Source organism: Triticum urartu, chromosome 2 (genome assembly GCF_003073215.2).
Source record: "Triticum urartu cultivar G1812 chromosome 2, Tu2.1, whole genome shotgun sequence".
NCBI classification, from domain to species: Eukaryota; Viridiplantae; Streptophyta; class Magnoliopsida; order Poales; family Poaceae; genus Triticum; species Triticum urartu.
In genome coordinates this window covers 327942725-327969235 of record NC_053023.1, presented here as the reverse complement: position 1 = coordinate 327969235, position 26511 = coordinate 327942725, and positions in this window count along the sequence as shown.

Here is a 26511-nt window from a genome sequence, read left to right as displayed (position 1 = left end):
GGACGTCTGGCGCTTACCGGAAATCCGGTGCCATCGATCCCGAAGCAAAACGTCGGACGACCGACACCGACCGGACGTCCGACGCCACCTGTCCCGAGAAGAATCAGCGGACGCCCGACGCACACCGGACGTCCGGACCGTCCTGAGCCACCGGACGTCCGACCCCCACCGGTCGTCTGGTACCTGCCTGTGTGCAGCTGCGGGCCTTTGGCCTTGTACCCCTCTCCCACTTACCCCTTCGTGGCTAAGACTATAAATAAACCACCTCCACCTCCTTTCTAAAGTTAGCGTTGGTTTAGCTCATTTGAGAGATAGAGCTACGCTCATCCATATCGGATCTCCTCCTTGCTAGAGACCGCGGCCTCTTCTGAGAAGATCCCTTTGGATTCAAGCCCCCTTTCTAAGGGAAGATCCCCTCATGGATTCAAGACCTCCTCACGGAGAAGACCAGTTACCGTGTATCGTCCCTAGTTGATCGTGGATCGTGTATCTTGCTTTATGTATTCGAGGATCTAGCACATGTGTGATCTATTCATGTTGGTTTGAGTGTTTTCTCTCGTTTTCCCCTTTGTGTTCTTCGTGTTTTTCACGGGATTCCGCTCGTTTCATGAAAGATCGGGCGATAGGGTTCCTACCCTACATCACTTTATATGGCCCAACTGTGTTGTGGGCCTTTAGTAGGCCGAAAGAGAAACCGGGATGGTATTGGTCATGAAGAGCATGGGTCGTTAAGAGGCCAAAACTCAGGTCCAACTGCAAATGGCCAGACTAACTCATGGGTTGTTAATGGGCTAAAAGACACACCGGGCTGGAAATTGGCCCGGCACTTAAATGGGTCGCTAAAAGGCTGATAGACGAACATCCTAAAAATTGGCCCATCCCTTGAATGGTCCGGTAACAGGCCAAAACCACATGGGGCCGATATTGAGCCCAAACGTATAGCGGACTGTTAACGGGCTCGAACTGACGATGGGCTGCAATGGTGTCAAATAGTTAACGGGACGTTGACAGGCCAAATTGGCACATCTCGTATGGGCTGTGGGCTTAAATGGACCAGGCACAAGTTGGCTCTATATGGGCCGACCTCTTTCACCTAAGTGGGCCACTGTTGGGCATTGCTGCATGCCCACGTATCATAAGCGCCTCCCATACAATGAGTGGATGACATCTGTCCCAACGCTGAGCCGACACGTGGATCCTCTGGTGAATGAGAATTTTACACGTAGAAAATCCCCATTGGTCGTGGTTGTTAACAGGTTATTGGATCCAAACCGGAACCCAATAGCTTAACGTCGACCCGTTATGATGGATGCCATGTGTCGGTTACCCTTGATGAAAACACTTCCATGATGCGCCATTTATCATCATGGAAGTGGATACTTCTGTGATGATAATTTTGGTATAGTCATGGAACACTTGTACGACAGCACAGGTATGACTATGTTGATTCTGTCATAAAATCGTCATGGATGTACATGCATGACAGAAAACGTGACCTACTGTGACAAACACGTATCATTACGGAAGTGGATTTTTTTGTAGTGAGAGTGGTATAGTAATCCTATTTTGGAAGTCATATTACTAGAGCAAGGCGAACCTACGAACTATGAAGAAGCTATGATGAGCCCAAATTCTAATAAATAGCTTGAGGCCATGAAATGTGAGATAGGATCCATGTATGAGAACAAAGTGTGGACTTTAGTGGACTTGCCCGATGATCGGCAAGCCATTGAGAATAAATGGATCTTCAAGAAGAAGACTGACGCTGATGGTAATGTTACTGTCTACAAAGCTCGATTTGTCGCGAAAGGTTTTCGACAAGTTCAAGGACTTTCTCACCCTAGCGATGCTTAAGTCGGTCCAAATAATGTTAGCAATTGTCGCATTTTATAATTATGGAATTTGGCAAATGGACGTCAAAACTGCATTCCTAAATGGATTTCTTAAGGAAGAGTTGTATATGATGCAACCAGAAGGTTTTGTCGATCCTAAAGGTGCTTTCAAAGTGTGCAAGCTCCAGTGATCCATCTATGGACTGGTGCAATCATCTCGGAGTTGGAATATACACTTTGATGAGGTGAGAAAAGCATATGGTTTTATATAGACTTATGGTGAAACCTGTATTTACAAGAGAGTGAGTGGGCGCTCTGTAGCATTTCTGATATTATATGTGGATGACATATTGTTGATCGGAAATGATATAGAATTTATGGATATCATAAAAGGATACTTGAATAAGATTTTTTCAATGAAAGATCTCGGTGAAGCTGCTTATATATTAGGCATCAAGATCTATAGAGATAGATCAAGACGCTTAATTGGACTTTCACAAAGCACATACCTTGATAACATTTTGAATAAGTTCAAAATGGATCAGTCAAACAAAGGGTTCTTGCCTGTATTACAAGGTGTGAATTTGAGTCAAGCTCAAAGCCCGACCACTACAGAAGATACAGAGGAAATGAAAGTCATTCCCTATGCCTCGGCCATAGGTTCTATCATGTAGGCTCTGTTTTGTACCAGACCTGATGTGTACCTTGCCATAAGTTTGGCAGGGACGTACCGAAGTAATCCAAGAGTGGATCACTGGATAGCGGTCAAGAACATCCTGAAGTACCTGAAAAGGACCAAGGATATGTTTCTCGTTTATGGAGGTGATGAAGAGCTCGTCGTAAATGGTTACGTCGATGCAAGCTTCGACACTTATCCAGATGACTCTAAGTAACAACCGGATACATGTTTATATTGAATAGTGGAGCTATCAGTTGGTGCAGTTTCAAGCAGAGCATGGTGGCGGGATCTACGTGTTAAGCGGAGTACATATGGTGCTTTCATAAGCAGCGCATGAAGGAGTCTGGATGAAGGAGTTCATATCCGATCTAGGTGTAATACCTAGTGCATCGGGTCCAATGAAAATCTTTTGCGACAACACTTGAGAAATTGCCTTGGCGAAGGAATCCAGGTTTCACAAGAGAACCAAACACATCTAGAGATGCTTCAACTCCATTCGTGAAAAGGTCAAGGATGGAGACATAGAAATTTGCAAAGTGCATACGGATCTGAATGTGGCAGACCGGTTGACTAAGCCTGTTTCGCGAGAAAAACATTATCAACACCAAGACTCCATGGGTGTTAGATTCATCACAATGTAATCTAGATTATTGACTCTAGTGCAAGTGGGAGACTAAAGGAAATATGCCCTAGAGGCAATAATAAAGTTGTTATTTTATACTTCCTTATTCATGATAAAGGTTTATTATTCATGCTAGAATTGTATTGATCGGAAATTTAAATACATGTGTGAATACATAAAAAAATACCGTGTCCCTAGTAAGTCTCTACTAGACTAGCTCGTTGATCAAAGATGGTTAAGGTTTCCTAACCATAGACATGTGTTGTCATTTCATAACGGGATCACATCATTAGGAGAATGATGTGATGTACAAGACCCATCCGTTAGCTTAGCATAATGATCGTTTAGTTTATTATTATTGCTTTGATCATGTCAAATACATATTCCTTCAATTATGAGATTATGCAACTCCCGGATACTGGAGGAATACCTTGTGTGCTATCAAACATCACAACGTAACTGGTTGATCATAAAGATGCTCTACAGGTATCTCCGAAGGTGTTTGTTAAGTTGGCATAGATCGAGATTAGGATTTGTCACTCCGAGTATTGGAGAGGTATCTCTGGGCCCTCTCAATAATGCACATCATAAGAAGCCTTGTGAGCAAAGTGACGAATGAGTTAGTTATAGGATGATGTATTACGAGACGAGTAAAGAGACTTGCCAGTAACGAGATTGAACTAGGTATTAAGATACCGACGATCGAATTTCGGGCAAGTAACATACCAATGGACAACGGGAATTGTGTGTGTTGTCATAACGGTTTGACCGATAAAGATATTTGTAGAATATGTAGGAGCCAATATGGGCATCCAGGTTCCGCTATTGGTTATTGACCAGAGAGGTGTCTCGGTCATGTCTACATAGTTCTTGAACCCGTAGGGTCCGCACGCTTAACGTTCATTGACGATATAAGGCTATATGAGTTATGTGTTTTGGTGACCGAATGTTGTTCGAAGTCCTGGATGAGATCATGGACAAGAAGAGGAGTCTCAAAATGGTTGAGAGGAAATATGTATATATATAGGACGAGGGTATTTGGACACCAGAAGTGTTTCGGGTAGTAGCGGGTACTTATCGGGTCACGGGAAGGTGTTCCGGGCCCCCCCCCCGGCAAAGCTATGGGCCTTATGGGCCAAGAGAGGGAACACACCAGCCCACAAAGGGGTTGGTGCACCCCCATAGCTGTCCAGCCCTATGGGAGAAGGAAAGTGGAGACTAGGTCTCCCCTTTCCTTCCCCCTCCTTCTCCTTACTTTCCCCTTTGGGGAAATATGGCAGGGGGCGCAGGGCATGGCAGGGGCCCTAGAAGCTGGCGGCCAGCCCTAGGGTGCGCCTGGCTGCCTTCCCTCCCCTCCCACCTATATATATATATATATGGGGAGGGGTCACCACAAAAGGACACAACATTGTCTTAGCCGTGTGCGGCGACCCCGTCCACCGTTTACTCCCTCGGTCATATTTTCGTAGTGCTTAGGCGAAGCCCTGGGAAGATCACATTACCGTCACCACACCGCCGTGCTGCCGGAACTCATCTACTACCTTACCATCTTGCTGGATCAAGAAGGTGGAGGACGTCACCGAGTTGAACGTGTGCAGAATGCGGAGGTGTTGTACGCTCGGTACTACATCGGTTGGATCGCGAAGAAAGTTTGACTACATCAACCGTGTTGTGAAACGCTTTCGCTTACGGTCTACGAGGGTATCTAGACACACTCTCCCCCTTCGTTGCTATGCATCTCCATGAATAGATCTTGCGTGTGCATAGAAATTTTTTGTTTTCCATGCAACGTTACCCAACAAAAATGACATAACCAGCCCTGCTACAGATCCCGAGATCTATCTGACTAAGAGCGACTACTGATCGTCCGGAGACGAGACGTCGAAACGCCCACAATCCTCGTTAAACTCCCACTGGAGCTCGGTTGCATCACCTATGTATGTATCAGTGGTACCTGCAACTTTGTTTGTAGTAATCTGTGAGCCACGGGGACTAAGCAATCTCATTACCCACTGGCATGGGTAAGTGGTGACGTTGCAGCAAGCACTAAGCAGGTTTAAGTGGCTAACTTATGAGTACAAGAATAAGAAGAGAGACTACGCATAACGGTCCCAAACTGGTAATGATCAAGAATTGATCCTGGACTACTTATGTTGCAATCATAACCCCACCATGTTCTCTTCCCGAACTTTGTCGAAAAGAGATGATCATGGTTCCACATGCGGTTCATGTATTTTATTTGAATTTGGTGTCAGGTTCACTACAACCGGATATCATAAATTTCCAAGTTACCCATAACCGTGGGAACGGCTCTCAAAAAGATTAAACCCTGCAGGGGTGTCCCAACTTAGTCCATTACAAGCTCTCACGATTCGTGGAGGAAAATCTCCGTCTCGGGACACCCCGATCAAGCTCGGGATCCCGATGCACAAGACATTTTGACAATGGTAAAACAAAACCAGCAATACCTCCTGACATGCCGACACCCCGACAGGAGCCGCGCGTATCTCATGTCAGGCCATGATCGGATGGGACAAGCTACGAGTAAAACTAGAGCTCGAGTTTCACCGTTTTGGACCTGCGGGCCACCCCTTTTGGACCAACACTCATGAGGAGCAATGGTCCGGTTTGTTGATTAAGAATCATCGGGTTAATTACCCCCTATGCAAATTTTAGTTGTTATTAGGCAAATGGTAAAACCAAAGTTGGCCCTTGCTGGAAGAGTTTTATTCAAAGCGAACTATCAAGGGGGCCCCATAAACCCCGACCATGTAAGGAACGCAAATCAAGGAACATAACACCAGTATGACGGGAACTAGGGCGACAAGAATGGAACAAAACACCAGGAAAAAAGGCCAAGTGTTCCACCATTTACCAATATATAGATGCATTAATTAAATAAGAGATATTGTGATATCCCATGATATGTCCCATCATGGAATAAACTACACCACAACAACTAGCAACATATAAGAGGGGCTGAGAAAGCGGTAACATAGCCAAACAACGGTTTGCTAGGGTTTTTTTAACGGTTTGCTAGGTTTGATAGAGGCAAAGGTGTCCCGATGTTTCGATGAGATGGTGGCTATCGTTTTCTGTGGGAGTCGACCTTGACGATCCGACTACGAACATGCGAGACGTCGCGCCTTAGCAATCGCTAAACCAACTTCCGAGGGTTATTGACCACGCCGGAGCACGATCAACCTGACCACGAGGGTCTGTTTCCTGCAAGCAAACGAAGAACAAGCAAGAAACTGAGATTGCAATCTGGATATTGCGAATATAAGATGAAAGATTTATTGATCAAGGTGGGGTTCTGTGACGCCTTGGTCTGGTCGTTGAACACAAACGAAGTACGCGAAGTTGCAGCTATGGCAAACTTTTAATCTAAACAAAACCCAAAGTCTAAACGATGCCCTAAGGGCTATATATATGGAGGAGAGAGGGGGAATTTCGTGGCCCTTGGTGGAGGGGTCCGAAACCAACCCTAACTCTTGTTTCCCCACACATACGGACTCTAAAAACAGCCTATACTTAAGTACTTCGAAAATACATGGGCCTGGCCCAATAATAAGGTGACGTAGCACCTAAAATAGCCTCTGGACGAAATTTATGAAGTGGCATCTTGTATATTTCGTCCCATGCTTCATGCACTCATTATGGTGGCTTCAAAGTCCTGGAATCATCACTTGTAACTCCGTTCTTGTTCCCCTTGCGCATGCCATCATCTCCATGCTTGAACTTGCTCCAAGGTTCATTTTCTTGCCCAAGCTAGGCCCTTCATTTGTAAGCAAAACAAATGTATCCAATTTAGGCAACATCATATTCTCATGAACATTAGAATCGTTACCAAGAAATGAAAGTACCTGATAATTCAATTGGCGTGCTCGAGCTCTAGTAATCGGTCCAGTATGTATAGCAGCAGGGGCTGTGGGTGTAACAATGGTATTGATGTCCTCATCATCCTCCCCTTCTTGAAATGAAGTCATCCTCGATGAAAGTTCATCGTCCTCACCCAAATAAGGCTTCAAATCTGCAATGTTAAAAGTGGGACTAACCCCAAAATCTGCAGGCAGCTCAAGTTTATATGCATTATCATTTATTTTCTCTAACACCTTAAAAGGACCATCAGCACGTGGCATTAGCTTTGATTTGCGCAAATTAGGAAATCTATCCTTACGCAAATGTAACCAAACAAGATCTCCAGGTGCAAACACAACATTTTTTCTACCCTTATCTCCAGCAAGTTTATATTTAGCATTCATACGCTCAATGTTTTCCTTAGTTAACTCATGCATTTTTAAAATCAATTCAGCACGTTCTTTAGCATCAAAATTAACCTTCTCCGAAGATGAAAGAGGCAACAAATCAATAGGTGCACGAGGTAGGAAACCATATACAATTTCAAAAGGGCACATCTTAGTAGTAGAATGCAATGAACGATTATAAGCAAATTCAATATGAGGCAAGCGTTCTTCCCACATTTTCTTGTTATTCTTCAAAACATCCCTAAGCATAGTAGACAATGTTCTATTGACTACTTCAGTTTGTCCATCAGTTTGGGGGTGACAAGTAGTACTAAAAATCAGTTTAGTCCCCAACTTAGCCCATAAACATGTAGTGCAGCGAGCAACAAAACGCTCAACATCCCGTCTCATCTTTGGCCAAAAGAAGTGTGTAGCAAGTATATCCTCCATCTTCTTGACGCCAAAGTGCCCCATTAATCCTCCTCCATGCGCCTCCTGCAACAACAAAAGACGAACGAAGCTAGCTGGAATGCATAGCTTGTTAGCACGAAACACAAATCCATCGTTAAGAACGAACTTGTTCCAAGTTCTCCCTTCCTTAAAATTCTGTAATACATCATTAAATTCAGCATCATGCACATATTGATCTTTGATGGTCTCCAAACCAAATATTTTAAAGTCAAGTTGTGAAAGCATAGTATAACGACGAGACAATGCATCAGCAATAACATTTTCTTCACCCTTCTTGTGTTTAATGACATAAGGGAAAGTCTCAATGAATTCAACCCATTTAGCATGTCCACGGTTCAGTTTTGCTTGACTTTTAATGTGTTTCAAAGATTCATGATCAGAATGTATAACAAATTCCTTGGGCCATAAATAATGTTGCCATGTTTCCAAGGTCTGAACAAGTGCATATAATTCTTTATCATAAGTAGAATAGTTCAGACTAGGCCCACTCAATTTTTCAGAAAAGTATGCAACAGGTTTGCCATCTTGTAATAACACACCTCCTAATCCAATTCCACTAGCATCACATTCAAGCTCAAAAGTCTTATTGAAATTAGGAAGTTGAAGTGAAGGAGCATGTGTCAACTTATCTTTCAATACCGTGAAGGCTTCTTCCTGTGCGGTACCCCAAACAAAAGGCACATCCTTCTTTGTAAGCTCATTGAGGGGTGCAGCAATGGTGCTGAAATCTCTCACAAAACGCCTATAGAAACCAGCGAGGCCAAGGAAACTCCTGACTTGTGTGACCGTTTTGGGCTGTGGCCAACTCTCAATAGCTTCAATCTTGGCTTTATCAACTTCAATTCCCTGTGGAGTAACAACATAGCCAAGAAAAGATACTCAGTCGGTGCAAAAGGTGCACTTTCCAAGGTTACCAAACAAACATGCATCACGTAGAGAAATAAAAACAGCACGTAAATGTTCCAAATGTTCCTCCAAAGATTTGCTATAAATCAATATGTCATCAAAGTAAACTACCACAAATCGTCCAATGAAAGCACGTAAAACTTCGTTCATTAACCTCATGAAAGTACTAGGTGCATTAGTTAACCCAAAAGGCATGACTAACCACTCATATAATCCAAACTTAGTTTTAAATGATGTTTTCCATTCATCTCCCAATTTCATATGAATTTAATGGTATCCACTACGCAAATCAACTTTGGAGAATATTGTAGAGCCACTCAATTCGTCAAGCATATCATCTAGCCTAGGAATAGGAAGACGATAATGAATAGTAATATTATTAATGCCTCTACAATCAACGCACATACGCGACGTACCATCCTTTTTCAGCACTAAAATGATAGGAACAGCACAAGGACTAAGGGATTCGCGTATATAACCTTTGTCGAGCAGTTCTTGTACTTGACGCATAATGTCCTTCGTCTCCTCTGGATTGGTATGGTATGGTGCACGGTTGGGTAATGATGCACTGGGAATTAAGTCAATTTGATGCTCAATCCCTCAAATAGGTGGTAATCCCGGTGGCACGTCTTATGGAAAGACGTCAGCGAACTCCTGCAAAATGTTAGTGACAGCAGGAGGCAAAGAGGAAGGCACGTCCTCGAATGAAAATAATGCCTCTTTGCACACAAAAGCATAGCAAACAGATTTGCTAAAATCTAGATCATCAATATCAGATTTGGTGGCAAGTAAACATGCACTTTTCAATTTAATTTCAGAAGCAACACTAGATTGTTTATTATTAGGATGCATTTGTTGCTCAAATTCTTTTGCCACAATCTGATCTTCACTCTTATTTTTCTCCTGTTTTGCTTTATTAGCTATATTAATATCATCTTTCAAAATGGAATCAGGAGTCATAGGAAGCAAAGTAATATTTTTATCCATATGAACAAGAGTATACTGATTGTTTCTACCATGGTGTACAGAATTTTTATCAAATTGCCATGGTCGACCAAGTAATAAGGAACATGCTTGCATAGGTACCACATCACAATCAACATAATCAGCATATGTAGAGATACTAAAATGCACACGAACAGTACGTGTTACCTTAACCTTGCCGCTGTTGTTGAACCATTGGATGTAGTAAGGATGTGGATGTGGTCTTGTGGTGAGAGATAGCTTCTCCACCATCTCCATGCTAGCCAAGTTATTGCAACTCCCTCCATCTATGATCACGCAAATAGAACGTTCCTTCACAACTCCCTTTGTATGGAACAAATTATGCCTCTGATTTTGCTCAGCTTGTGTAACCTGCACACTCAAAACACGTTGAGCAACTAAACATTCATACCTGTCAACATCTTCAGGAGCCATGTATTGCGTCTCATGATCAGAATCGTCTCCACCGTGTTCGTCATGTGTAATAAGAGCCAAAGTCTCCTCATCATAGTCACTAGCGGACTCATACCCACCATCCTTAGTAACAATCATCACACGCTTAGATGGGCATTCTCTCGCATAATGACCTCCACCCTTGCAACGTCGACAAATAATATCATGTGTTTGCCCTGTTGATGCCATGGATGAAGAAGAGCTCTTTGCAGGCCCAGAAGGTGTGCTCTTGGCAGATAGTGGTGATTGTGCCTGCTTTATTGTGTCACGGTTGGAGGTGGCAGCCGACGGAGGTGCCGGTGTAGCAGAACGTGTGGAAGTAGATGATGCACGTGGTGTCCATGATGAAGGTTGACCTGCAGAAAAGTTAGTCCGCGCCAATGCCTGTCGATCCTGCACTTCACGTTCAGCTTTACAAGCAAGATGGAATAAACGAGTGATATTAGTATACTCCTTATACTCTAGAATGGTCTGAATCTCTCTATTTAATCCACCCATAAAACGTGCAAGCATAGCTTCATTCTCCTCAACAATACCACATCTAATCATGCCAGTTTGCAATTCCTGATAATATTCTTCTACAGAATTTTGTCCTTGTCTTAATCGCTGCAATTTTTGAAGTAATTCACGTTGATAATATGGTGGAACCCAACGAGTACGCATAGCAGTTTTCAAAGCAGCCCAAGTAGGTGGAATAGGATATAATCTACAATGTTCAGACCACCAAACACATGCAAAGCTAGTGAAAGCACAAACAGCAGCAAGAACACGTCTCTCCTCAAGATATTGTAAACATGTAAATCGTTGTTCATTTTCTAACTCCCAAGTAAGATATATATCAGGAACATATCTACCCTCAAATGGTGGAATATTCAATTTCAGTTTAGGGAGATGGTCATGATCTCGTACCTGAGGGGGAGCCCTAACATTGCCATTATTTGCATGTAGACGAACTGGTGGTTGTGGTGCTAGTGGTTGCACGTAGTTCTGATTTTGATCAACCTCATCCTCGTAATCTCCCACATAATCATCCTCCTCCACATCAGCAGCAGGAGCCACAGAAGTATCAATAGCAGCACCAGCTGTTTGGCCAGGCTGAAGAGGGACACGGCTTGCTCGGCAGAGGGCTGTTTCCCGACGTGGAGGTAGTCGGTGTTGTCGCTGTTGGTGCAGAGGTGCGGCAGGAGCAGCCGGTGGTGGAAAACGCGAAAGCAATTCAGCAAACTTGTTATCGAGCTTTGTTTCAAATGTCTTCTCCATGCCATCTATCTTCTCCATGGCCTCTTCAAATCTGTTTAGCACATCTTCCACCTGTCCACTCATCATTTGCTGAAACTTATCATGTAACTCTTTGTTCGTCATGATCTCCCAGTCAATCACGTCGGGTTGTGATCCTGCCATGGTTAGCAGCAATAGAAACACACAAGAATATGAACCTACAGACTACTAGAAAACGGCGGTGGTGGAGTGTCACAAATTCGTCAAGCAAATCTCAAATTCTTACCAGTTCTTACCCAGCAGCAGGCGGTGATCGGCAACCACCGTAGTCAAAACTCTCAAAGCTTGGATAGAGCGATTACCAGGGAGAGTCAAACGCACGACGTAGATATATGTGGAGCTAGGAAGGCTTATAATATGGTAGCAAAAGGGGTCAGCAATAATCAATTCAGAGATGCAAAGTTGAATAAATGCTCAATGACGGTACTGTGCTGGTCCTAGGCTAGACCGTGCTAGAGACGCGAGCCTAGAACACTAACAAAATCACGGCGCTGCACGTAAAAAAGGGAAAAGCACACTCTGGAACTTTTTTTCGCTCTTTTTTTGCGCTCCTCTTTTTTTACGAAAAATCACTATAATGGCGAGTGTCTCAAAACTCTTCCCTCGTCAAACTGATAGGATGGGCACGAAATTTTTTTTGACTTTTTTTCGGAAATCAGGGCAGCGACGACGAAAAAGTGCGACAAAAAATCACTATGATGGCACGTGGCTCAAAAAACTCAGAAAAGCCTAAAAATAGGATAGGGAAAAATATTTTTGGTCGCCGAAATTTTGGCCTAAAAACTGCCCGGGGGTCTCCAGACTCTTTTTTTTTCGAGACCTACATAGGCAAGGAAAGACGAATCGGAATTTAGATTGATCTCAAAAACAAACCTAATATGAGAAGAACTCGGATTGGTGGTGGATATATGGTTGTGGTATATGGCAGCGGTGGTGGTATATGGTAGCGGTGGTGGTATATGGATACAGATTGGTGGTGGTATATGGATACAGATTGGTGGTGGTATATGGATACGGATTCAGAGCGGTGGCGGATAAGCAATGGTGGTATATGGCAAGGCGATGATGATGGTGCGGCGGCGGCGTGACAACTTATGACCAGAACTCGAAACTCTAAAAGACTAGACTCACAGACCAGCAACTTGACACGACGATGCAACCGCAAATTCAACAAAGCAAAAACCCTAAAAAGATTATGCAAAGGCTCAGATTGGTTCGGATATGATGAACTAACCCTAATTTTTTTGTGGCTTTTTCGTGGACTGTAGGTATGAAGAACAGACTCGATCTAATCTACGAAAAACTATAAAATCTCACCGAGCAACCTGGAAATCTGATACCACTTGATAGAGGCAAAGGTGTCCCGATGTTTCGATGAGATGGTGGCTATCATTTTCTGTGGGAGTCGACCTTGACGATCTGACTACGAACGTGCGAGACGTCACGCCTTAGCAATCGCTAAACCAACTTCTGAGGGTTATTGACCACGCCGGAGCACGATCAACCTAACCACGAGGGTCTGTTTCCTGCAAGCAAACGAAGAACAAGCAAGAAACTGAGATTGCAATCTGGATATTGCGAATATAAGATGAAAGCTTTATTGATCAAGGTGGGGTTCTATGACGCCTTGGTCTGGTCGTTGAACACAAACGAAGTACACGAAGTTGCAGCTATGGCGAACTTTTAATCTAAACAAAACCCAAAGTCTAAACGATGCCCTAAGGGCTGTATATATGGAGGAGAGAGGGGGAATTTCGTGGCCCTTGGTGGAGGGGTCCGAAACCAACCCTAACTCTTGTTTCCCCAAACATACGGACTCTAAAAACAGCCTATACTTAAGTACTTCGAAAATACATGGGCCTGGCCCAATAATAAGGTGACACAGCACCTAAAATAGCCTCTGGACGAAATTTATGAAGTGGCATCTTGTATATTTCGTCCCATGCTTCATGCACTCATTATGGTGGCTTCAAAGTCCTGGAATCATCACTTGTAACTCCGTTCTTGTTTCCCTTGCGCATGCCATCATCTCCATGCTTGAACTTGCTCCAAGGTTCATCTTTCTTGTCCAAGCTAGGCCCTTCATTTGTAAGCAAAACAAATGTATCCAATTTAGGCAGCATCATATTCTCATGAACATTAGAATCGTTACCAAGAAACGAAAGTACCTGGTAATTCAATTGGCGTGCGCGAGCTCTAGTAATCGGTCCAGTATGTATAGCAGCAGGGGCTGTGGGTGTAACAATGGTATTGATGTCCTCATCAAGGTTGGTGGGGTTAGAGGCTGATCATGGCAATTTAGGAGGCTGACAGACAAGTGGTAGGTAGCGCGACATGGCAATAGGAACGAAACAACTAGAAAGTAAAGATAGAAGTGATATCAGGGGTAATGATCATCTTGCCTAAAATGTCCTCAATGGTATCGAAACCTTTCTCCTCGTGAACGTACTCAATAGGGTCCTCGGATTCAAACTCATCTCCTGGTACTACTCATAAGAAGAACAAACATCCAATGAACAAACAAGCATGGCATGGCAAAGAACATATTCTACATGCAACTCTAACCATGAATTCATATGAAGAACGTTAAGAACGGAGCTATGGTACTACCGGAACGAGGGATACATCAATAGGAGGGAATCATTGAAGACAAAATGGTTATGGGTAGAGTCTTGGTGATCCGAGTATGCCACTGGAGAGATTGGAAGATTTTGGTTGAAATCCATATAATGATCATTGAAAACGGTGCATCGAGCTCAAACGGTGAGCAAAACACTATGCAATGCAAATCTGTCCATAACATCAACATGACCTATTGCTCAAACGGTGAGCAAAACATTATGCAATGCAAATCTGTCCACAACAGGAATCCAGTGTGCTCAAAAAGGATATGCAACTATAGTATGCCTGGCATATTTCAAGATGTATATTGGTGCAAAAACATATGATGCATGTATTAATTAAAAATGAACTCACAAGTTGCAACATATTATTAAGAGCAAACTGTTATATTAATATGGCATCATTAGAGCAAGTTTAAGTTAAGCTATGGTAGTTTTGCATGGAAACAAAAGGTATGACATGAATGTATTGGAAATGCATAACAGCAATGTTTAATGATCATGTTCAAAAAAGTTATAGATTAGTGGGAAACATCATGGAAACACGACAAGTTTTAATTCTGTCAGTATCAGACTTTGCAGATTTCAACAAGTAGGAAACAACAATATTATCTGAGCATGTTAACAAGCTTGTGGCAGTCACCTCAGTGCATATATTGGCATTAACTAAACTCTATCGGTAATATGCCATGATTATGCTCCAATTCATGTAGAAACATTACTCATATGACGATTGCAATAATTCACACAAAAATAACAAAACAGTGAGTTGTGTAAATATGACATGCTCCAAACTTGCTGAAATGCCAAAACTAATGCCACCAATGGATTATTTGGATTCTTCTAGCCAAAAAATGATATATAATATGTATTTGTTGCTGTATGAAAATGCTTACAATTGCTATATGTCATATCCTTCCTAAAATGGAAATGGACAGAAAACGAATCTGCCAGACCTGGAATGTCCAGATTTTGACTTGCCAGAAATGGAAATGTGCCACTTTCCAGAAATGGAATTTCTGGAAAATGTGAAAACATAAAGAAAAGGAGGGGGTTGTGTGCATGTGTGTATGATAGTAGGTCTCTCGTGCGTGTGTATGACAGTGAGGCCAAGGTGTCAGTGTCACACTGACAAAAATAAATGGCCACAACAAAAATTTGTGAAGCCTCGGACTCGAATCTGGGTCTCCCTAGTGCTGGGCATGAGCGGCGACCAGTTGGGCTACGTGCGTGCTCATGGCATGAAGGAGAGCTCACCTCTTTTGAAACTTGACAAAGGTCAAGCCTTCTTCTCCACTTGCGAAAGGGAGAAGGGGACGGCGCCGGTGAGCGACAGCAGTGAGTAGTGGAGCAGTCGAGCCCCTGCGGGCACGCGGGATTCGCAGGAGAGCGTGTGTGCAGTCACGCGCATGCAAACGGAGTGTTTGGGCGCTCGAGCAGGAGCATGGCTTGGCTCCGGCCATGGCATGGCACGGCAAGGTGAGCGAGCGGCAGGCAGGGGGTGCGGCATGTGTGTGTGTGCGTGACCTAGGGCGTGGCTGAGTGCAGCTAGGGGATCCATAATGGGGTGCTTGAGCTGTTGTTGACAACAAGAACACCACAGAAAAAATACTGCACTTTAGCAAGAGCAGGGCCGCGACAGTGGCACGACGAGGACGAATACTACGGTCAACTAGAGGGCACGAGAAAAGGCTGGGACGAAAAGGGAATTACCTAGCTCACCACATGAAGAAGCACTAAGCTTGGCGGGGCTTCGAGGCGTAGAAGAAGATGTAGGAGACAGGTTGGGGTAGTCGATCCAGAGGCCGTAGACGTGCGTGCGTGGTGGCAGGGGATGAATAGGAACTTGGTGGTCTTTTCCACGGCGGCCGAGTTAGTCGGAGGCGCAACGAGGGGCTATCCCGAGCTCGAGCTCTTGCTCAGCTCGAGCATGGCGGATAGGGCGACAGCGTGGCATGGGCTAGCCTTACCTGGTGGCGGCGAGGGAAGGAGAGGGGTGGAAGGGGTTGAGGGAGGATGGAGCTAGGGCTAGGACATGTTATATAGGAGATAGGGACGTCGGACGGCCGTCAAATCATCGAGCTCGTCGACTTGGCCCCCTAGATGCACGTCGTACAAAGGAAGATGACTCTCTGTCTCTAGGGGGGGCTTGGTGGGCTGAGATGAACAGGTAAGTGCCCAGGTAGGCTGCGGCTGGAAGAGGCCTTGGCTGGGCTGAGGCTGCTGTGATGTAGGGTAGAACCCTAGTGGCCCGATCTTTCACGAAAGGAGCGAATCCCGCGATGAACACGAAGAACACGAGCGGGAAAACGACGGGAATCACGAGGGGAAACACGAGAGAACACTCAAACCGACAAGAATGATCACACATCCGCTAGATCCTCGAAACACAAAGAGAGATACAAGATCCAAAGTCAACAACGGACGATACAAGAGGTAACCGGTTCTTCTCCGTGAGGAGGTCTTGAATCCACAAGGGGATCTTCCCGTGAGGGGTCTTGAATCCAAGGTGGATCTTCTCCATAGAGGGGCCGCGGTCTCTCTCGTGGAGTAGATCCGATATGGATGAGCAATGCTCTATCTCTAAAATGAGCTAAACCAATGCTAACCCTAACTAGGAGGAGGGGGAGTAGTATATATAGTCTAACCCACGAAGGGGTAAGTGGGAAAGAGGGATACATGGGCCTTTGGCCCGACTCTGCATGCACGCAGTCGTCGGATGTCCGGGCTGGGGGCCGGATGTCCGGCTGTTCGCGAGACGCCGGATGTCCGGGGAACGGGCCGGATGTCCGGGGAACGGGCCGGATGTCCGGCCTAGCGGTGGCCGAATCTGTTCTTCTCTAGATAGGCGTCGCCGGATTTTCGGGGTTGGTCGCCAGATGTCCGGGCGTTGCTGAGGCGCCAGATGTCAGGGCTGGCGCCGGATGTCCAGCCGCTGAAGCTCTTGGCCTTCTATTGGTGCAGATCCTGGGCGGCTGCACAGGCGCCGGATGTCCGGCCCTTGGCCCGGATGTCCGGCCGTTGTAGCATCAACAGCTCCGTCTTCTTCCGTCGTCGCTTCCAGGCTTCCCTCGTGGATGGTGTAGTTGTACCTTGGCGCTTGCACTCCTCCTCGTCATCCGTAGTGTTCCGACAATACCTATGCATGCACACGAGTGGAGTGTCAAGTAGTATACCATCCTCGAAGGGGTCAAGTGAGCACGTGTAAAGGAGATGATTCACCTATGGGTATGTGAAGTATATGTCGCACATGTCACTCTCCAAACATACTCTTGACATGGTGATGTCCATAGGATGCTCCGCGTCATCTCCCCTCCCTTGGGAAAGATCCGACCTCGAATCGAAAACCAAATCACCATGGGAAAGAGATGGCTTCATCGTGTAGAAGTGGACGTTCACCAAGTAGTTGTCATCTTAAAGCTCGAAATGGGCACTCTCCAATGTCGCATCGTCTTGTGATTCCTTCAAAAGGAGTAAGGACAACAAACACTTGGAAAAACAAATGTGGTTAACGTTAGTGCAAAACCAAGCATTCAAGAGGTTATTCACCAAACAAGTGTCGGCATCATGCAAAGCATATGGTGTGACAAAGGATTGTGACATGGCATATAAGCACATAAATTGAGCACAACAAAAGATATCATGGGGACAAGCATGTAAATGTGAGGTAGTGATGCAAATATGTTGGATAAGTGAATAAGCATCTACCTCAAGATCATATCAAACATGGTCAAAGCGCTCAATGAAAGGTCTATGGTAGGCATAGGAATCATTCACAACACCAAAAGAAATGAAGTGTCTAAACACATGGGTCAAGTGCAAGACAATCCAAGCATAATGTGCATAGGGTGTAGTGAATATAGTGTGGCACTCAACACAAAAGAAAGAGAAATTGTTCATCATGCATGAGGCAATCAATGAGGCATGGCATATGTGAAGAAATGACATTGTTGCAACCAAACATATGATAGGAGCAAGTAATCCAATAATTGGATGCAACACACAAGAAATATATATATCATGATGCATGTAATGGTGAAAATGACAAGTCGAAGCAAGATCTCTAACATGTGTGCAATCAAGTGGTCCAAGGTGAACAATAAGTCTCATGGTGCAAGCAACACAAGTAGTATGATCCGCCATATCCACACTCAAGAAAGATGTCACCTTGTAGGCGTGTCCTTGTGCGTCCTTCACAATGCGGAAGTACAAGAAAGTGCGATGTAGAATTGTTGTGGTAGAAGGTGGTTCTCTCTCAAGAGCTCGGGTGGTCAACTCATGTGAAGTGGAAGTTGACACGAAGTCCAAGTATCCTACACATGCACACAACAAAAGAAAGAACGTATGCGCATGGTAGATAAACACATCATCCATCATGATGGTTCTGTTTTCTTGCACATAACCATTAGAAGCACAAGTGCATGAATAATATGATGCAACAACGGCAATATTCATGGCACTAGGTATATGGTGCAAAGAGGTAAGACAAGCATGCTTCACAAAAAATATGTCAAAATCTCCAAAATATGCGAGAATTCTATGGGGGCAATCTCATTAGCAAGACTAAAATCATTGGTGCACTCGATACATGGGAAATCATCTAGCATGTAGACGCAACACATGGAGATATATGACAAGAAGTAATAACAATCATGAGAAAAGCATGTAGATGGTTGTCATCAACCGCATGAAATGAGCAAGTATGAATCATCGGTGATGCAACAAGGTAATCACTCATAGTAATCAAGTCATGCAAGCTAGTAGTGCGAAGATGCAACATACCAAAGGAAATCATGGCAATCATGTCATGTGAGCAAATAATAGGCATGGACAATGCACATGACATATCACAAGCACGAACACAAAGCAAGATCATAGTATAATCATAGGCATGGGGCACAAAGCAGACATGACAATAACAAGTGATATCTCCACCAAGCTTGCATATACACATACAAGTATGAGAATCAATCATCATGTGTAATGCAAAGTATGGGTCACAAATGCATGGCAAAGGCATAGTAATGAGCATATCATGCAAAGTGAACATGGCAAGATGGGCATATAATATGTAATGGACAATAACCCATAGCCAGGTGAGAGCCGAGGAGAAGAAATGCACTAAGTCTTTGCGCGAAGAGAGCAGTGGGAAAGACAATCCATGGAATCCCAAGTCATCATTGCTCTCTAGAGCTCATTTTGTGAACTCATGGGATTGCGAGGTTGATAAGAATTCATGGGTACCTACACAAAAGAGACACAAACGAAAGAGATTGTGTGTGTGGTAAATGTACACATCATCCATCATGATGTGTATGTGCACGTGAGAGTTAGCACAAGATAAGCATCGCTCAAAGAAATTTGATGCATGGTATAAGAACATGTCATCCATCATGAAATAATAGTTATTGTGTATAACACGATGGGGACACAAATTGAGAATGCAAGTATATGGCACATCAATAGCATGTTTATTCATGGGAAGCATATGGTGCACACAAGTATTGGGATCATGCAATGAATGGGATGAATCAAAATCTCCTAAAATGTATGAGGAAACTATGGGGGTCTCCTCATGAGCAATATTGGAAAGATCACATGGAGAAAATGGACAACATCCAAAACAATGCATATCCGAAGCTAGGTGTTCATGGCATGGCATATGAGATAAATGATGCAAAGGGAGCATATCAATATCATCACAAGAAAAACAAATGCCAATAACCATGGGCTGGTCATCTATGCCATAAGTGCAAATTGTGTTAATCTTAATGGCATATGCATAGTCACTATGAAGAAATTGCAAATATGACATGTGGTCGATCTCATGCATAGCATATGACAAGTCAAGCGGATTGGAAAACATGATGTGACCGAGAGAATTAGCACAAGAAATCCTATGTAACATGGCATCACAACTAATAGACTCCACATGGAAATCATCATACTCATCATAAATGGGTAAATCATCGCATGGGGAAGTCACACTAGCGTGAAGCATGGAAATAGGTTGATCAACATCATGCAAGCAATCAACATCAAGAATGTCCACTAGTGGGACTAGAGCATCACCTTCACCTATGTTACCTTTGTCATTCCACTCAAGTGGTGTAGGTGAGGTGGGAAAGACCAAATGGTGGTCATCTTCATCTTGATGGAACCATGTGGGGGGTGCATCATATTCCACCATGGCCATCATCTTGTCCAAGGGTAGGACAAAGTCGTCAAGAATCGGCGCGTCATCATAGATGGGACCTAGCACCAAATGAGAAGACACAATAGAGGTAGAGGTCAAGTCGTTAGTGTTGAAAGCGGCCTCACATGACCTATTAACTATCTCACTCTCTCTATGTGGTGGTTCACTCACTCCCACAAAATAGGTGCACTCAATCTCACGTATGGTGGAGTCACTTATCTCACTCAAGTGGTGGGGGTTGTGGCTCTCCTCACATGGGAATTGGGGTAACACATCATATATGTGGCTAGTGGTGAAGTCACTCTCACTCTCAATATGGTGGCAAAAGTCACTCAAGTCATCATACGTCGCCATGGTCGAAGGGAAAATCCCATGCTCAATCATCTCATCGCCATCGCCATGGATGAAGGCCAAAGATGGCACATCATCACTCTCGCCTCCTAAGATGGAAGCATCATCCTTGCTCATCACCATGTCGCTCGCCTCCAAATCATGTTCCTTGATTGGCTCCATAGTCGTAGTCGTCGCTGCACCGTCTTGCAAAAGAGTCATGGAGGACTCGGCATCATCAATTCCACAAAGAGGGATGGCGGTGAAGTCGAACTTGGGAGCACCGTCTTGGAGCTCGTCGGGCTTGGACATGTTGGTGGAACTATCCTCATGCTCGCCTTCTTGGATCTTGATCTTCGAGAAGTGTTCTTGGGTTGGAGAAGCCTTGGCCTTTATGAGTTCTTGTTCCGCCTTTAGAGCACCAATGTAGTTGTCGTCGAGGGACTTGTAGTTCTCGAGGAAGATCTTCTTGGAGATGTTGTTGTGCAATCCCATCATGAAGTGGAACTTCATCGAAATGGGGTTGTCCACGCCAGTTCGTCGCAAGGCTTTCTTCATCTCCTTGAAGTACTCATCGATGGACTTGGATCGTTGGGTGGTGTTCTCCAATTGGCGTAGAAGTTGTTCCATGTAGGTTGGAGGCACGAACTCTCGCTGCAAAGCTCTCTTCGTCTTGCACCAACTCATGTCGTAGGTCTCCGAAGGTGCGTGAAGCCACCATGTGGACACGTAGTCGTGGAAGTTCCTTGTGGCACACTTCACTTGATCTTCGGGAGGAACTTGATGTAGCTTGAGGTAGTCGTCCATCAAACGCTCCCACTCGAGATACTCCTCGGGTTGTAGAGTCCCATAGAAAGGAATCTCATGGTCGATGTCGATGTCATAGGAGCTCATGGAAGTCACGGACTTGAGCTTGGGGAGCTTTCTTGAAGTGCTTGTGGGCGAAGATGCCGTATGTCCGTATGCAAAGATGCCTTGAAATTGCTTGGCGAAGATGCCAAGGGCGATGGTGAAGTCGTTGAGCGGTTGTTGGTGTTGAGCTCTTGACCTTCACGTTCATGGTGGTCATGGTGTCGATGCTGATGTGACCTTGCCGAATATGGTAGCTCGGAGGCATGTGCTCTTGAGTGTCTTCTCGAAGATGAGGAAGACCGCTTGTAGGACTTGATAAGGGCTTTGATCTCCTCCATTTGAGCTTGCATCTTGGCGTCGGTGGAGTTTTGCATGGCATCGAACTCGTCGTTGTTGTTGTAGACCGAAGATGAAATGCCTTGCCTATCCATCACAAGACTCGAGCAAATATGAGTGGGAGAAAGAGAAGAATGAATACCAAATGTACCTTGACCGAAGTTGAAAGTGGATCAATGATCACTCCAATGTGGACAAGGAAATAGCACAATTGGTACCAATTCTTGTCGGTTTCTCACACCTACACAAATAAGGCTTATGGTGGAGCTTGGTGAGGATAGTGGCACAAAAATTTGATGTAAAATGTTTGCGAGAGTCAATAATGTTGAAAGAGATTCACAAATTCGCAAGTGTAACAAGTAGGCCAATAGCAATATGTGGCACACGGGAACACACACACGGATAGATAAATGGGGTCGTGCAACCAAGGATGAGCTCAAAATGTGGAATCCACGGAAAATGCTCTTGTTGCACAACTCTAGAGAGACGCTAGCACAATTGCTCAATAGGCGGATACGACACTTGTGCACAACCTATAGGAGACAAAAATGCAACGACTTCTATCCCAAGTATGCTATGTATATGATGTTCCGGTGGTATGATCCAAGATGATCGGATACGACAATCTTATGCAATGTGGTATGATGCTATGGCACTTGCTTACAAGCTCTTTTTTCACTCTTTTTTCTTTGCTTAAAAGCTTATTCTTTTTTTATGGCCACTTTGCTAAATGCACAAACCAAGATAGCAATTGTGTATATGCGGGAACAATCTTGTGACACAAGGGATGATATGATACCAATATGATATGGTATGTATGCAATGTATGGTGTAGATCACTAATGTGCACAAGTAACATTGCCGGCAATACTCAAGTGGCTAGTCTCGATAGGCAAGTAACGCAAAATGGGCTAGGGGTTAACAATGCAATGGCAAGGGAATATACAATGGAGGGATACCATGATACCAAGATGATATGGAGGTTACCGTCCTTGGCGATGATGAGTGGCGGTGATCTTGATGGAGATACCATCCCTAAGGAGCCGAAACACCAGGAAATGGAAAAACCGCGAACTCAAAATCTCAAATGTCAAATGGTGGTAGCGGGAAAGCGGTGGTGGTTTTTGCGGAAGCCCAATGGGATTGCGGGAACACAATGATGGGTTTTGAGACGCAATGCGGAAGTGGAGGGTAAGGTGGTGGACTATACATGGTTTCGTAGTTGGAAGCACGGTCCCTAAGTAGCCGAAACACCTTAGGAGACACAACTCACAACACAAACAAAATTGGGTTAAGTTGGGGTGGTGGAAGTGTATGGTGGGCAAGCCTATGTGGGAGTTATGGTGGTGGTGGTGGTTGATGAAAAATCAATCGTCCCTAAGTAGCCTAAACACCTTAGGAGACTCAAATCACAACTCACACAACCACTAATTCTATAAGGAACAAAATTGGTTAGGTTGCGGAAGTCGGTGGTGGTTATGCGGAGGTTGTGGTGGAATCCCTAGGCAAAGATGCCAAAGTTCCAAACATTTTATGGAGTCAAATGGTTATGGTAGTATTTTTTTGGAAGGAGGATGTCAAGAGCTTTTCAACCAGCTAAAGAACGCGAAAAACGGACTCCAGATGAATTAGTTATGGACAAAACGGTGAAACGGGGGTGCTGAAATGTACAGGGGCCGAACATCCAGGGGTGGGGGCCGGATATCCGGGGTTGATGTCCAGAACCGTGCGTGTTTTATGCTCCAGGAGCCGGATGTCCGGCTTGGGGCCCGGATGTCCGGCCTGAGACTCGGATGCCCGGCCCGACGATTCCAGATCTCGATTGGGACATCAAAACTCGATTTGGGGGCGGAAATAGATGTACTTGGGGGCAAAATTGATGGGATTTCGTGGATGGAAAGTGGGGAAACTTGGGGATATGCTAGATCCACTCGAAACCAAGCAAACCCATGGATTAAAATCAACAAAACTTCGTCAAACCAACGAATCACAAAAAAATTTGGGGCTATTTTTCGTGGGGATTTTCAAAATTGGGGAAGAACACAACAAAATTAGGCTAGAAAATTACGAGGGGAGGCTCCGAAATCATGATCAATGTGGCTCATGATACCAAGATGATGGTATCAAGAGACAAGTTGGCTTTGACCGAAGATGATGTAGGGTAGAACCCTAGTGGCCCGATCTTTCACGAAAGGAGCGGATCCCGCGATGAACACGAAGAACACGAGGGGGGAAACGACGGGAATCACGAGGGGAAACACGAGAGAACACTCAAACCGACAAGAATGATCACACATCCGCTAGATCCTCGAAACACAAAGAGAGATACAAGATCCAAAGTCAACAACGGACGATACAAGAGGTAACCGGTTCTTCTCCGTGAGGAGGTCTTGAATCCACAAGGGGATCTTCCCGTGAGGGGTCTTGAATCCAAGGTGGATCTTCTCCGTTGAGGGGTCGTGGTCTCTCTCGTGGAGTAGATCCGATATGGATGAGCAATGCTCTATCTCTAAAATGAGCTAAACCAATGCTAACCCTAACTAGGAGAAGGGGGAGTAGTATATATAGTCTAAGCCACAAAGGGGTAAGTGGGAAAGAGGGATACATGGGCCTTTGCCCCGACTCTGCGCGCAGGCAGTCGTCGGATGTCCGGCTGTTCGCGACACGCCGGATGTCGGGGGAACGGGCCGGATGTCCGGCTTGGCGGTGGCCGAATCTGTTCTTCTCTGGATAGGCGTCGCCGGATTTCCGGGGTTGGTCGCCAGATGTCCGGGCGTTGCTGAGACGCCAGATGTCCGGGCTGGCGCTGGATGTCCGACCGCTGAATCTCTTGGCCTTCTATTGGTGCAGATCCTGGGCGGCTGCACAGGCGCCGGATGTCCGGCCCTTGGCCCGGATGTCCGGCCCTTGTAGCATCAACAGCTCCGTCTTCTTTCGTCGTCGCTTCCAGCCTTCCCTCGCGGATGGTGTAGTTGTACCTTGGCGCTTGCACTCTTCCTCCTCGTCTGTAGTGTTCCGACAATATCTATGCATGCACACGAGTGGAGTGTCAAGTAGTATACCATCCTCAAAGGGGTCAAGTGAGCATGTGTAAAGGAGATGATTCACCTTTGGGTATGTGAAGTAGATGTCGCACATGTCACTCGTCAAACAAGCTCTTGACATGGTGATGTCCATAGGATGCTCCGCATCATGCTGGCTGCTGCTACTGCGACTCTTTCTTTTCTATATTTCTTCAATTAGAAATTAAAAGAAAGGCACAGGGGCTAGGAGAGGGATTTGAGAGATGTGAGAATGTCCTCATGCTCCTAGAAATGTGCACTATTATAATAAAATGGTTTTGGAATTTTACAGATAGAAAAATAAATGAAGTCTGAATTTAGTTCAAACATGATGCATTTTTTAACCTAATCAAACAACTCCAAAATGGATGAAATTTGATAGAGAGGGTGTTGGCATGGTGCAAGATTTATTGGCAAATATTGAACAATAATGGAGAAGGGGAAAATGGCACTCGCATCAAGAAAGGAATAAGATGGAATGGGGAGGTGATGATGCATGGGTCAAATGCATAGGCAAGCAACATTACAAACATAGTGCATGGCATAATGAGATGAATACCACAATGCACATGATGAGCATGAAGAACGCAAAATGACAAGATGCACAATACAAGATAACAATGATGAGCACGATAATGCAATAAGTAAACAAACAAAGCAACACAAGATGAAGCCATAAAAGATGGAACCCACATGGAATTAGATCATGACAAAGGTTGGATATATTGCAAGATGGGACCCATCACTCTTGGTGTATTACAACTGTGGACGGTGCGGACATTGCAGTGGGCACCCCGAGCGCGGGCGGTGCGGTTGTTCCGCCCGCCGCTGCGGGAATGGGTGGTGGAGGCACTGGAGACAGTCTCCTTCCACCACCCTCCAGCGAAGACAACAACAATGGCACAGGCAGTGCGGGCACGCAGCTCCCGCCTCTCTAGTGCACCAGCGAGCACTCCATCGGGGCAACACCGTCTGATCGGGCGCGCGCCATGATCATCCCGCTACCGCGACTCTAGCGGAGGCAAGGGAGACGATATGGAAGCACACACCATGCCCATCGCAAGTTGGGCATGACGCGACGCCAAGCGGTGTTGTTGTACATCCACAACAGCGCCCGCACGATAAGACGCCCATCGATCAAGGTGACGATCTTTAGGTGCCACCTCCGCCATGCTAACCTGCCCTCACTCCCGCGGTACAGCGACAAGATCGCAATGGTGCTCCTGCTGGCTCTACGAGTAGTCAAGCAACGTCGCATTCTGCATGCTCCAACATGCCTTCGTCGGCCACGGAGGCAATGGCGCGGGCAAAAATGTTGTTGAACATTCCTCAACCCCAGACAAGATGGATGAGTGGAGAGCCACCATCCAAAGTTTGATTATATTTGTGGAAGTGAACAAGGCCCAGTTAGCAGGGGCCTCACGGTGCCCACAAACAGCACTAGAAGCTCGGGCTGATGGCCGTGTTGCAGGCAGTGCACCGACGGTGCAGTCACCTCCACAGCAACAACCCCGACAGTAGCATCAGTAGTCACGCAGAACCCCAATGAACTATCGAGCCTGACGGCGTGTCAATGGCCTCCTCAGCTCCACGGACACATCAAGATCAACGGTAGGTGTTGCTAGATAGACAAGCAAAAGAT